Source organism: Eubalaena glacialis, chromosome 15 (genome assembly GCF_028564815.1).
Source record: "Eubalaena glacialis isolate mEubGla1 chromosome 15, mEubGla1.1.hap2.+ XY, whole genome shotgun sequence".
Classification (NCBI taxonomy): domain Eukaryota; kingdom Metazoa; phylum Chordata; class Mammalia; order Artiodactyla; family Balaenidae; genus Eubalaena; species Eubalaena glacialis.
Window position 1 is genome coordinate 58,969,726 of NC_083730.1, and position 12,761 is coordinate 58,982,486.

General features: G+C 38.6%; 1 protein-coding gene across 1 annotated transcript in view; it reads right to left on the reverse strand.

The window, feature by feature from the left end:
• Nucleotides 1–12,761, reverse strand: part of DLGAP1 (DLG associated protein 1) — an 871,245-nt gene that overhangs the window by 492,566 nt on the left and 365,918 nt on the right. The gene's annotated exons all lie outside the window — the stretch shown is intronic.

Below are 12,761 nucleotides of genomic sequence, written 5' to 3' on the forward strand. Positions count from 1 at the left end.
GCTCGTGGGCTCTAGAGTGCAGGCTCAGTAGTTGTGGCACACGGGCTTAGTTGCTCCGCAGCATGTGGGATCTTCCCGGACTAGGGCTCGAACCCATGTCCCCTGCATTGGCAGGCGGATTCTAAACCACTGCACCACCAGGGAAGCCCCTGGATAGAGCTTTTTAATGCAGAGAACACAGACTGAATTTACCCTTTAGTTGGAGAGGGAAAGACATGGCTAGCATATCCTTAAGTTTTTTTTTTTGGTTTTTCTTTTGATAGTCTTTCAGTGATAAATTTGCTGATAACTCCAGATACATAATTAAGCAATGCAGGCATAATTCCCCATAGATCTAAAGAGTGATTTCTCATTGTGGATACCACAGCTACAAAGAAGCGAACTGACCCTACATCAGAGCAAGAGACTTGATAATACATTTCAACCAACATTAAACAATGATTCAAACATGTATTAACTCTAATTTATGATGCATTCGGTTGATTCTGGCTATTGCCTCATGCCTTGATGACCACACCTCATATATGGCGCTGAGGCTGGGGAACCTTAGTATGCTTCTTGACCTGGAGTCTTTATCAAGGACTTACTACTTCCTCTGTCCTCTAATATCACCTGCTTTTTAGTTGGCTGTGCCAGCATCTCTGAGTTCCTGAATACCTGCTGGCTCACCACACTCCCTGTGGAGGATAGTCTGGTTATGGTATGATACCAGGTTGCCCTGCTTGGGTTCTAAATATATACTCGTTTATCACTTGGACTTCTGGATACTCAAATACTTGTGATTTATTTTTTTTAAAGTACTGGTTTTGAGCCATTCTTTCAGCCAGTGTTGATAACTTTTAGTGATTTATTTTCATATAGACTCACATAAACACGCACCCTTAAAGGCATATGTGTGGGCCTTCCTTCTACAGGGCTTATGAATAATTCAGTCCATATTTCACAGCCAATAGCAGAAGCCTATAAGAGAGCAGTAACAGAGAGCAAGAATGAAAAAGCCTGAAGACAGTTCTAATTTTTATCTCCCTCCATTTCAAATCTCCCTCCCTCTATTTTATAAAGTAGGCTTATTTAAACTTTTCATTTTCTCATTCTCTTTAATAAGCTGTAAAATAGAGAAAAATAAATGAGTTTGAAAATAGAGAAAAAGAGTAGTTACGGGTCTAAAGAGTAGTTACGGGTCTAGATAGTTCGTGAATAGTAACTAACGTTGATTGAATAACCAAGAAACAACACAGAAAATATTTTCGAAATGCTTTATAGGTTGTTTTTCCTTTTGGTAACTTACTTTTTCTCCCTTTTTCCTTCCCATCATTGAGGTTCATTATCCGATACTGTAAACATGGGTAAGTCTTTTAACTTCTTAGAGTATGACCCTTCAAATGTAAAATGGTGATGGTGATAACACTAATTTACTTATCTGTTGAGATGGTTAAATACTATACAAAAGAAGCAATGACAAAACAATAAGAACCAATATTTGTAACCTGTACGCCATTTTACATGCATTTAGTATTTCAATCCTCATAGTATTAAGAGGATTATATGCAAAATCTCTTTGTATGTTGTCGCAAATATTAGTTATAATTATCAAAGATAGACTACTTTTGAGCTAGTGCCATAAATTTACATGTTGAGGACATAATAAAATTTGGAAAAATGGCTTCCTTCATTTTAGCGCCTTTCCATCGACCTAGAGAAGAGCTTTGTATTCATGGACTCCCAACTGGGGCAAATGAGCACCAATTCCTGTTTTCTAAAGACATTTAAAATAATACGCCTTTCGGAAGAGCTATAGCATAGTAGTCAAGAGTTCAGACTCTTTAGGTTCAAACACTCATTTACGACTAGCCAGCTGTGTTCCTTAACCTCTGTGTGCCTCAGTTTCCTCATCTATCAAATGGAGATAATAATATCTCATATGTGGCTGTGAGGATTATATAGGGTAGTATAAGAGCTTAGACCAGTATGAGTAAACACACACTATCAGCTATTATAATTATAGTCATTGTAAAATATAGTTGGGTTTTATATATAGTCAACTAATCTTCCACAAAAGTGCCGAGAATACACAGTTGGGAAAGATAGTCTTTTCAACAAAAGGTGTTGGGAAAACTGAATATCTACAAGTAACAGAATGAAACTGGACACTTACACTATACACAAAAATAAATTCAAAATGGATTAAGGACTTAAACATAAGACCTGAATCTATAAAACTCCTTGAAGAAATCACAGGGAAAAAGCTTCATGACTTTGATCTTGGATTTCATGGATATGACACCAAAAGCACAGGCTACAAAGACAAGTGGACTTTATCAAACTAAAACTTCTGCACAGTGAAAGAAACAATCAACAGAGTGAAAAGGCAACCTATGGAATGGGAGAAAATATTTGTAAACCATATATCTGATAAGAGGTAATTCTCCAAAATATAACTCACATAACTCAATAACAACCAGAAACAAACAAACAACAACAAAAAAGCCCACCTAATAACTTGATTTTAAAATGGGCTAAGTACTTGAACAGACATTTCTCCAAAGAGCTGTTGGAGGAGACCATGGTGAGGACGTGACCACTAGTTGACTTGGGAACTGGACCTGGGTGATCAGAGGCTCCTTCCCACTCCTGGTCCTTGGAATGGACGTTCTGACAATTGTTCCCACACTAGGAGCCACTTCAAGGACACGGCTTTGAAAGACTAACATGTTACTGAGACCATCTAGACTGTATATGTGACTGAACCCCATTAAGGCCTCTAAATAAACTCCTAAAATTCTGGCTGGTGGGTGCGGAGGTCTACAAATCTTGAGGCCACCCCAAACAGGCCTCCTAAGTAAATTTCTTGCATATTAAAACTGCCACCTACTAACCTGGAGTGACCTGCCTTTCCTCCGTCACTCCTTGCCTCTGTGTATAGGGGACAGTGTTGACTTTCACCCGGGGAACTCCTGAGGTTTTACATCAACAAGAAAAACAAATGGTATATGGAAAAAAAAAAATGCTCATCATCACTAACCATCAGGGAAATGCAAATCAGAACTGCAGTGAGATATCACCTCCAACCTGGCAGGAGGTTTTGTTATCCAAAAACAAAAGACAACAAGTATTGGTGGTGAGGATGTAGAGAAATTGGAACCTTTGCATATTGTTGGTGGGAATGTAAATTGGTGCAGCCACTATGGAAACCAGTATGAAGGTTCCTTACAAGATTAAAATTGGAACTACTATATGATCCAGCAATTCCACTGCAGGGTATATATTCGAAAAAATTGAAATCAGGATCTTGAAGAGATGTTAGCACCCATATTCCCTGCAGCACTATTCACAATAGCCAAATAACTTAAATGCCTATCGACAGATGAATGGATAAAGAAAACGTGGTGAATACATACAGTGGAATCTGATTCAGTCTTAAAAAAGAAAGAAATTCTGCAATATGTGATACGAGTGGACCTTGAGGACATTATGCTAAGTGAAATAAGCCAGACACAGAAAGAAAAGGCTCTATGACATCACTTACATGAGGTTTAAAATAGTTCAATTTATAAAATCAAAGACTGGAATGGTGGTCACCAGGGGCTGGGGCGGGGAGAAGGAGAAATAAGGAGTTATAATCAAGAGGCATAAAGTTTCAGTTAAATAAGATGAATAAGGTCTAGAGAGCTGACGTACAGCATTGTACCTACTGTCAACAACAATGTACTGTACATTTTAAATTCATTAAGAGGCAAGATTTCATGTAAAGTGTTATCACAATGAAATTTAAAAAATAAAGTAGGATTTTATGGTTGAAAAAATATAATGTATAAAATATAAATGGAGTCATATTCAGTTTTTCTATACAGTTCTCCAAACATTTTATCCATAACAAGGTCTAGGCATCCATTTCAGAGCAGAGAGATTTCTATCTTTACTCAAATAAAGAGAGAGAAAAAAAGAGAAATATCCCATTTTCACAACGGGGTGAAAAACTACTAAGTGAGGCTATACGTATAGGTTCTTTTTTCTTTTCCTCCCATCACACATATCCTGACACGCCATAAACAACTGGAGTAACTTGACTCATTTCAGCCAAGAAATCACAGATTGGTAATAAGCTGTGCCCAACAGCAGAATGTCTGGGAGATGATGTTCAAGAAGAAAATGTCTATTGTTTTGGAAACTGACATATGAATGTGGTGGTGTGCTACCTGGGCTTGAGGTTTCAACACTGCATTCTTTGTAGGCAAATTTTGACAACATAAGGAGCTGCTTAGCTCCTCGGGTCAAGGGGCAGCTTTCCTACTGTGGCTGAAAGTACCTATGCATGTTTGCAGTGATCCACCTCCCCCAGACCTGCTCCCTGGAGACCAGGTGTTAACAGTGCTACAGTTGTAAACCTTCGAGCTCCACACCTTCACTTATGAGATTGAACCCAATTTCTTACTCCACAGTATAGCAGCCTATAGAGGAACCTTGAAAGGAAATAAAGCAAAGCCTGAATAGACATGGGAGCTACAGTTCCACTGTCCTTGGTGTCCTTGGTTCACACTCAGAAGCAGCAAAGTAATAAGAGCAGCCAGAATAGGGAGCAAACGTAGCCCCCAAAAGATCCTCCAACTATAGAGAAGTCTGGCTTTGCATAAAATCGTGGGGAGATGTCAGTGTAAAATATGTCCTATTTCCCTGTAGTTTGTTGAGTCAATGATGCATTTTAGGGAAGGAAATGGAGACATCCAATGGGCTTTGTTAGGATGCTTATCAGTGTTCACCAGGATCATCACATGTTACACTGTATTTATTAATCCTCTTCCATCTGAAGGATGAAGGCCAATCCAGGCTTGTCATATCTGTCCTCAGAACACCTTTCACAGATGAACAATATAGGTGGGAAATATCCCTCCTCAGGCTACGGTTACAGAGGTCAAATTGTTACAGGATTAAGAAACATTCTCTGGCCATCATCAAAAAATCTAGAAACAATAAATGCTGGAGAGGGTGTGGAGAAAAGGGAACACTCTTGCACTGTTGGTGGGAATGTAAATTGATACAGCCACTAGGGAGAACAGTATGGAGGTTCCTTAAAAAACTAAAAATAGAACTACCATACGACCCAGCAATCCCACTACTGGGCACATACCCTGAGAAAACCATAATTCAGAAAGAGTCATGTACCAAAATATTCATTGCAGCTCTGTTTACAATAGCCAGGACATGGAAGCAACCTAGGTGTCCATCATCGGATGAATGGATAAAGAAGATGTGGCACATATATACAATGGAATATTACTCAGCCATAAAAAGAAATGAAATGGAGGTATTTGTAATGAGGTGGATGGAGTTAGAGTCTGTCATATAGAGTGAAGTAAGTCAGAAAGAGAAAAAGAAATACAGTATGCTAACACATATATATGGAATCTAAGGAAAAAAAAAAAAAAAGGTCATGAAGAACCTAGTGGCAAGATGGGAATAAAGACACAGACCTACTAGAGAATGGACTTGAGGATATGGGGAGGGGGAGGGGTGAGATGTGACAGGGTGAGAGAGTGTCATGGACATATATACACTACCAAATGTAAAATAGATAGCTAGTGGGAAGCAGCCGCATAGCACAGGGAGATCAGCTCGGTGCTTTGTGACCACCTAGAGGGGTGGGATAGGGAGGTGGGAGGGAGGGAGATGCAAGAGGGAAGAGATATGGGAACATATGTATATGTATAACTGATTCACTTTGTTATAAAGCAGAAACTAACACACCATTGTAAAGCAATTATACTTCAATAAAGATGTTTAAAAAAAAAAAAGAAACATTCTCAATGTCAAAATGCAGCATCCTTGGGGAATCCTTGGCCAGGGGGTCTTGGTTATGGTCCATGTTTAGTTTGAGCAATGTTCTCTTACAATTGGCCTATTTCTAACTTGAGAGTGTCTTCTGTACTTTTGCTGACACTCCCAAAAGAAACATTCTCAGATTAGCAAAGCTATTATGACAAAATAGAACTAAAGAATAAGTAAGGGTGGGGCTATCCAGACCTTTCACTCATGGAACCATCCTCTCTTAATAGTTCACCATTGCACTTAGACCATTAGCAATGGTGAACTCACTAGTTCCACTGCTGAGAGATTCTACTCATGGGAAAGATTTTTCCTCCCCTAGGTGCCTTCTACAAAGGATGGTGACCAATTGCTCTTCATCTCTGTTAGGGATTTAAACAATAATTTCTGACCATATTAAACAAGATACAAAGAGGTTAACAATAAAGGTTTAAAGAAATCTCATTTTGCAAATCTCTTTTAAAAGAAACTGCTGGAAATCTCAGGTTGATCTAACTGTGGCCTTGGTAGAGGTATTGAATGGCACAAACAATAAGCTGATTTTTATAGAAAACAGTTTTCTTCATTCCATTGTCTTATATAAATGTCTTGATGAGACCTACATTTCTAACAATCATGTGTCCCTTTAAAGAAGAACGATAGAGGAAATAAATGTTCCTAAGATTGATGTATCAATTTTTTCAAAACAGATTTGCCATTCTTCCTATAATACTAGAGTAGACAGTTTTGGGTTGGTGAATTTCATAAAGTATTATCATAATCATTCAAGTCACTTGGAAAGGTTGCAAAAATCAAATGCCTTAGAAGTCCTAGTTACCATAAGTAATAGTCTCTTCTTCATTCCCCATAAAATGTAACTTATTTCACATTTGTGGTTCAATTAAAAACATCAAACTTTTCCAAATTCCTTTTAAATAATGTATTGCATGATATTTGCTGAAACTATGAAGTTTGTATCTGCAAGACTAGAATTCACAGGCAGTTTATTTTTCTCCAAGAGGAAGACAGCCTTCAGATAGCTGTATTACAAGAGTTCTATGGTAGGCAGAATTCTAAAGATGGCCCCATGGTTATTCAGTCATTCAACAATCTAGGTGGTGCTGTAAAAAAAAAAGTAGGCAGTTGTAATTAAACTCCCAACTAGGGTGACCTTAGGCTATGAACATTATCATGTTGACTTGATCTAATCACACGAACCCTTTAAAAGGCAGAAGAGGTAGGCAGAAGGGGAAGTCAGAGAGACCAAAAGCACAAGAGGGGTTCGATGTGTCATTGCTATTTTTGAAGATGGAGGGGCCACAAGTCAAGGAAGGTAGTTAGCCTCCAGAAGCTGAGAAAACCACTGGCCAACAGCTAGCAAGGAAGCAGAAACCTCAATCCTATAGCTGCAGGGAACGAAAATACGGCAACAACCTGAATGAGTCTGTAAGCAGATTCTCCCCCAGTGCAGTCAGATAAGAGCCCAGGCCAGGTGACACCTTGATTTCAACCGTGTGGTACCCTAAGGTGAGAACCCAGCCAAGCTGCCTGGACTTCTGACCTACAGAACTCTGAGATAAATGGATGTTATTTTTTTAAGCCACTAAGTTTGAGGTTATTTGTTATGCAGCTACAGAATACCAATACAGGTTCTGACACTCCTTTGATTATTAGTTAATCTATTTAAAAAATATGGTTCAAAGCAGCAATGCAGAAAACTTCTTTTAATTTTTAATAGTTTTTGGACTAAAACATCCCAATTCCCCCCAAAGATCGTCCTTATTGGCTAAAACAAATATCCTAAAATATTCAAAGCTTATGTATGATTAATAGTTAACAGTAGAACAGAGGGTAATTTTTCTCTTCTAAAAGATTCATTTATAGCATTAAAATCATTTGACATAAAATATAATATTTTACATTCCAACCACTAAAAAATATGTTTATATCTCTACCCACCAAAAATGTAGACTTTAACGTTTCTCTTGACCTTTTTCTTTGGAAGCAGAGGGAAGAGTAGAGCTCCTTATGGGATTTTTCATCACTATAGTAATATTTGCACATATTTAATTTCTATTGGAAATATTTACTACAAATATAATTTCTATACCACTATAGGCAATACAATGAAATTTAATTAAAGGAAAGCATTTGCATAGTCACTCTGGCTGGACCTTATGCAAATACAGAAGATGACAAACCTGGAATTACTCACCAACTGTCTGACATCAAAACAGAAATTTGTCAAGGCAGGAATGTATGAGTCATAACAGTATCTAATTCCATGGTTCTTGGGCAGATTCCCCTTCTGTAATCTGATGAAATTTGCACTTATTTATATTGAAACCCTCCAACGGACCATGACTTATATTTAGCTCAGTCATATAAGATCTCCAGGGGGAGAACATTCTCTATGTGGAAGATTTCAAAAGGATGATCAGTTTATATGTAACCTAGATCTTATTTTTTGCTGTTCATCTCTGAAGATCGTCTTGGAAAGACAGACACATTTTGTCTTTTATAATTCAACATCCTCAGCTTGATTTAGTAAGTTAGAGCAGCCAAGTACACAAACTTTACAGACCAATACCCTGATTTATAATATCCACAGAAGCAATTGGTTTTTCCCTTTGTGTGTATCTTTCAAGGATACACCAGAGCACCAAGACTACCAAATCTCAGGAGAAATTTACTGAGAGAAAGAAAAAGCTGAGTCAGAAACTTGGTGGTGAGATTCTAAAGTATCTCAAGTGTTAGTAAATGAAAACTGAGTGTGTGTGTGGGGCGGAAGTCAATACTAGTTTTGAAGTCTTAACAGTGAATAATGAAGACGGGTAAATATCACAACTGCACATTTAAAAAGCATTTACAATTAGCACTGAATGTAAGCTAAGTAGTATAGATTATTTCTTCTACACTGTGTATTGAATGCAGGAACTGCAAAGATAATTACCAAGACACTAAATGAGCACCGTCAGTGACAGGGCAGAAAATCAGGATAAGTGAATAAAAAATGTGAAGAAATGCAAAGTTCATCTCTGGCAAACCAGAATTCTTTCAAAAAGTTTAAAATCAAAGGACAGCACATTTCTTACAAGAGGCAAAGGCAAAGTACACACGATAAGTGATATTTCTTTTCCTTTCTTTTTTTGGTATTTCTTGTACAGAGTCTACTAAAGTCTGATTTCTCCTTCCTACAGAGGCCTGTCGCTTCACCTAACGACTGGTTTTGGGCCCATTCATAACTGGGTCACCCCACAGTGAAGGGGCTCAGTCTAAATGCTGTTTAGGGCCTCACATAAGTGTAGCTTCCCACAGTAAAAAGCCATGAAGAATCTCTCCATATACCCTTATTTGGAACACTGCCATCAATCAGCACATTATTAAACAAGTAGACATCTCCCCAGGTGGGCCAGTGTTGAGGTCCCCAGTCCTGACCTCAGGTTAAAATGAGGAGTGTCTCCAAGAAGGAATTCTGGTAATCTGCATGAGTACGAGGTGCTTGTTGAGTCTTACCATTGGGAAGCTTCAGGAAATATTGCATGTTCCCTACTCCCTTCCCCACAAAGCAAACAAACAGCAACAAACATAAATACACATGAAATAAATATATCCATAAGAAATGAATAACTCAAGACAAGTTATGAAGACTGACCCAGATTGATTTCCCAAGTCCACGTTACATGTGCATCCCTGCTAAGGCATGGGTCTGTTCTCGTGGGCACAGCTATTCCAAGGCTAGCCATTCTCATCTTGTACTGACTTAATTGCTCTGCTCACTCAGGTTCCTGAGTCTCTCCTTATCATATGGTCTTAGTCTCTTAACCACGCTCCACGGATCCCTCTTCTAATCATCTCCTTCCTCCATTTGAAAAAAAAATATATTAGTTTCATATGCATCCAAAATGAAGGGAAAAAAAGGAACTGATAACTCCTTGGTCTCTTTCAATAATTCCTGATCATTGGCTTTCAATGTTCAGAACTATCCACATTTTGAGTTTCTAGGAAATAGAGGTCAGATTGTAGCAAAGGCTACATAATTGTAAAAAACATTTTTGTTGTTATAATCTTACCACCACATTTCCCTCCTACCATTTAATTAATATAAGGTGACGTTTCGGTAGTGTTTGGCCTCACTCGTGCCGTGAGGCACACAAACTTGAGTTTGGTAACAATTTTAGTCCATTTGTATCAGATGTCTCAAGACATACACTACCCCGAGGAAAAAACCTTGGTCAATGACTTGCATCCAAATCAAGAACTGACTTGTTCTGTGGTGGGTACATCTGTTCCCCACCTATCACATGGCTTCTCCCATTACACTGCTGAGGTTTAAGGAGGAACAAAAGCTTCTATTTGAATTAGAAGGAAACTGTCTGACCCAACTATCCCATGTTCATCCGAATAGATTATTAGAAAAACAAATAAAATGTGAAAATTGTGTATGGTATCATACCAAAGCGTACGTACACACGCTGATCAGCCATTTTCAAGAAATATGTTAGTCCTTGAAGAAAAGTAATTACTCAGACTTAGGAGGAAGAATCGAAACACTAATCTAAGCCATCAAAGCCCATTCTTGACATTTTAAAGTAATGAAATTCAAATCTGGCTTTTTATACTTATCTTGTACCATATTGATTCTAAATCACATGGCGTTTTTCACAGCATGACGAAGCATGAAGCGTGCAGTTTGCCAAATCTTTTTTTGGTCAGAAGTAGCATTTATCTTGAGTCCTGTCAGTCAAGCAATGCCCACTCACCCATGCAGCGTAATAATCTGAGCTAGATTTAGGAGGAATTTTAATAATTTTATTCTTTCTTCCCTTTCTTCTAGGCAAACAAATCCTAGAGTGTAGGGGGACGGATAGAAACTGGAAATTATGACCTAATAAATTTGTGGTCTCTGCTAGGTCAATCCCATACCAAACCAGGGGAGAGCATGGGGAAAATGTTGGCTGTTAAGTGCCAAGAATTATGGAAAATCTGAATAGTAGCTGCCAAGGTAGAAGCAGCAATAAAATGCCTTGAGATTGAAAAAGAGCTGACGTTTGTCACTGTCTCTAAAACAACACCCTGCTCAGAGTAAGGCACACCGTATAACCTGGTAACTACTGCTCTACACAGTTCTGTAAAATGCTTTTACCCTTTGCAAACCATTAGTCTGCATGTAACCTTTAATCTCATATCAGAATTAAAAACTTGATACCCGTGGGGATAGATGATCGTGACGCACAGATGGCAGCCAATGCCTGGGCTCCGTTTAGCTGTGTGTCGCTGTTCTCACTCATGTTGCCCTCATGCCAACTCTGTTCTGCCCCAATTCCAAAGTCACTCTTGGCTGGGTGGCTTTGGGTCTCCTCCTCCTATTTGGCCAACATACTCACTCATGCTGATTGTCACATCTGTGCTCCTGAAATGATTCCCCTGGTCCAGCCTCCCATCATTTCCCTGTTCTTAAAATGATGGTCTTGCTTGGCCCAAATCTGATCCCCCTCTGGGCTTTAATTCCTAAGTCTGAGATTTTTTGTCCCAGGCCCCTTATGGAATTTCTTTTTTTTTTTTTTGGTAAACTGATAAGCATTCCAGCTCCATTCTGGGAGCTAAGACATCTTCTGCCTTAGACCCACTGATTTCTGCTAACCTATGATCTGACTGCCTAGCTCTTGTCACTGTCTTCAACATGCTACCCAAGAACAGACTTCCCAGATGTGGTCTGCCAGGTGGGCCATACTACTGAGTTCCAGGCCTGTACTCTCTTTTAGGATATCCCATTGTAATCATGGGTTTGGACTAGGTTTTGACTTTTCCCCCTGACTGTAGTGCTAATTGCCTCTGAGATCATCCATCCATCCATCCATCCATCCATCCATCCATTTTTTTCATTCTTACATATTAAGGGCTTACTTTATGCCAGACCCTATGCTTACTGCTGGAGAAACAATGCTTCCTAAGACAGACATTATCCCTGCACTAGCAGGAGAGACAGATAATTAAACAATTGCAATACAATGTGATAAGTGGTTCTCCACTCATCTTCCTGAGTAGGTAGGGTCAATGCCAAGTTCCCACATGCTCTTTATTGCCCTGTGAGCACAAAGCTATATCCTGCTGAGGCCAAACAGGCTAATATTTTCAGTTCTCTTATTGAGAAGTTTAGGGGGAAAATAATTTCAAGTCAGGAGAGCAAGCATTAATATTATATGCATATTTATATAAGAACCCCCTAGATTTGCATGGAGTTTTACAATATGCAAATCCTTTTATTTATAGATCTTATTCGATCTTCAGAGCACATCTGTGAGGTACAGGCAGGGTAGGCATTATTTTCATCCTCATTTTATAGAAAAGAAACTAAGGTTCCTAGAAGGTAAACTAGTTTTGATAAAGTTTAGAGCTGAAACTAAAACAAGGCTTAATATTGCTAATATGAAATTCTATCCATTTTTAAAATAATTCAGTAGAAACTTGTACAGTTTCTAAAATCTTAGTAATGGCAGTTGGAGGTATTACTATCTATATTTTTAAACAGGTTAATGCTCACAGGATAGCCTTGTATGTCACCTGTTCTGGAAAAGTGAGAAAAGAGAATGCACACAGAACTCTAAAGTGTTGATCTATCCTCCATTAAATGTTTATTACTTCAACCTGTGAACCCAAGTGGGGAGGTGGGAAGATGAAATAACTTGTCTTTGGAAGATGTGAGATCATCACCACACCCTCACAGAAACAGCAGGTAGCTCTTGAGACCTTTTCCAAAGAACACTTGGAGACATTGATTCAGGCTGAAGCTGTACTGTGGCATCTTCCTCTCCATCACCCCTATTGGTGAAGACACACCCTTTTACCACCTGTTGCCATATTTAATTAGAGTCAGCAGAATGTATTGTTATATGTTGTTTGCTTCTTCTTTTCCATTTTTTCCCCTTCACATACCAATATTCATTTCTCCAAACAGCCTG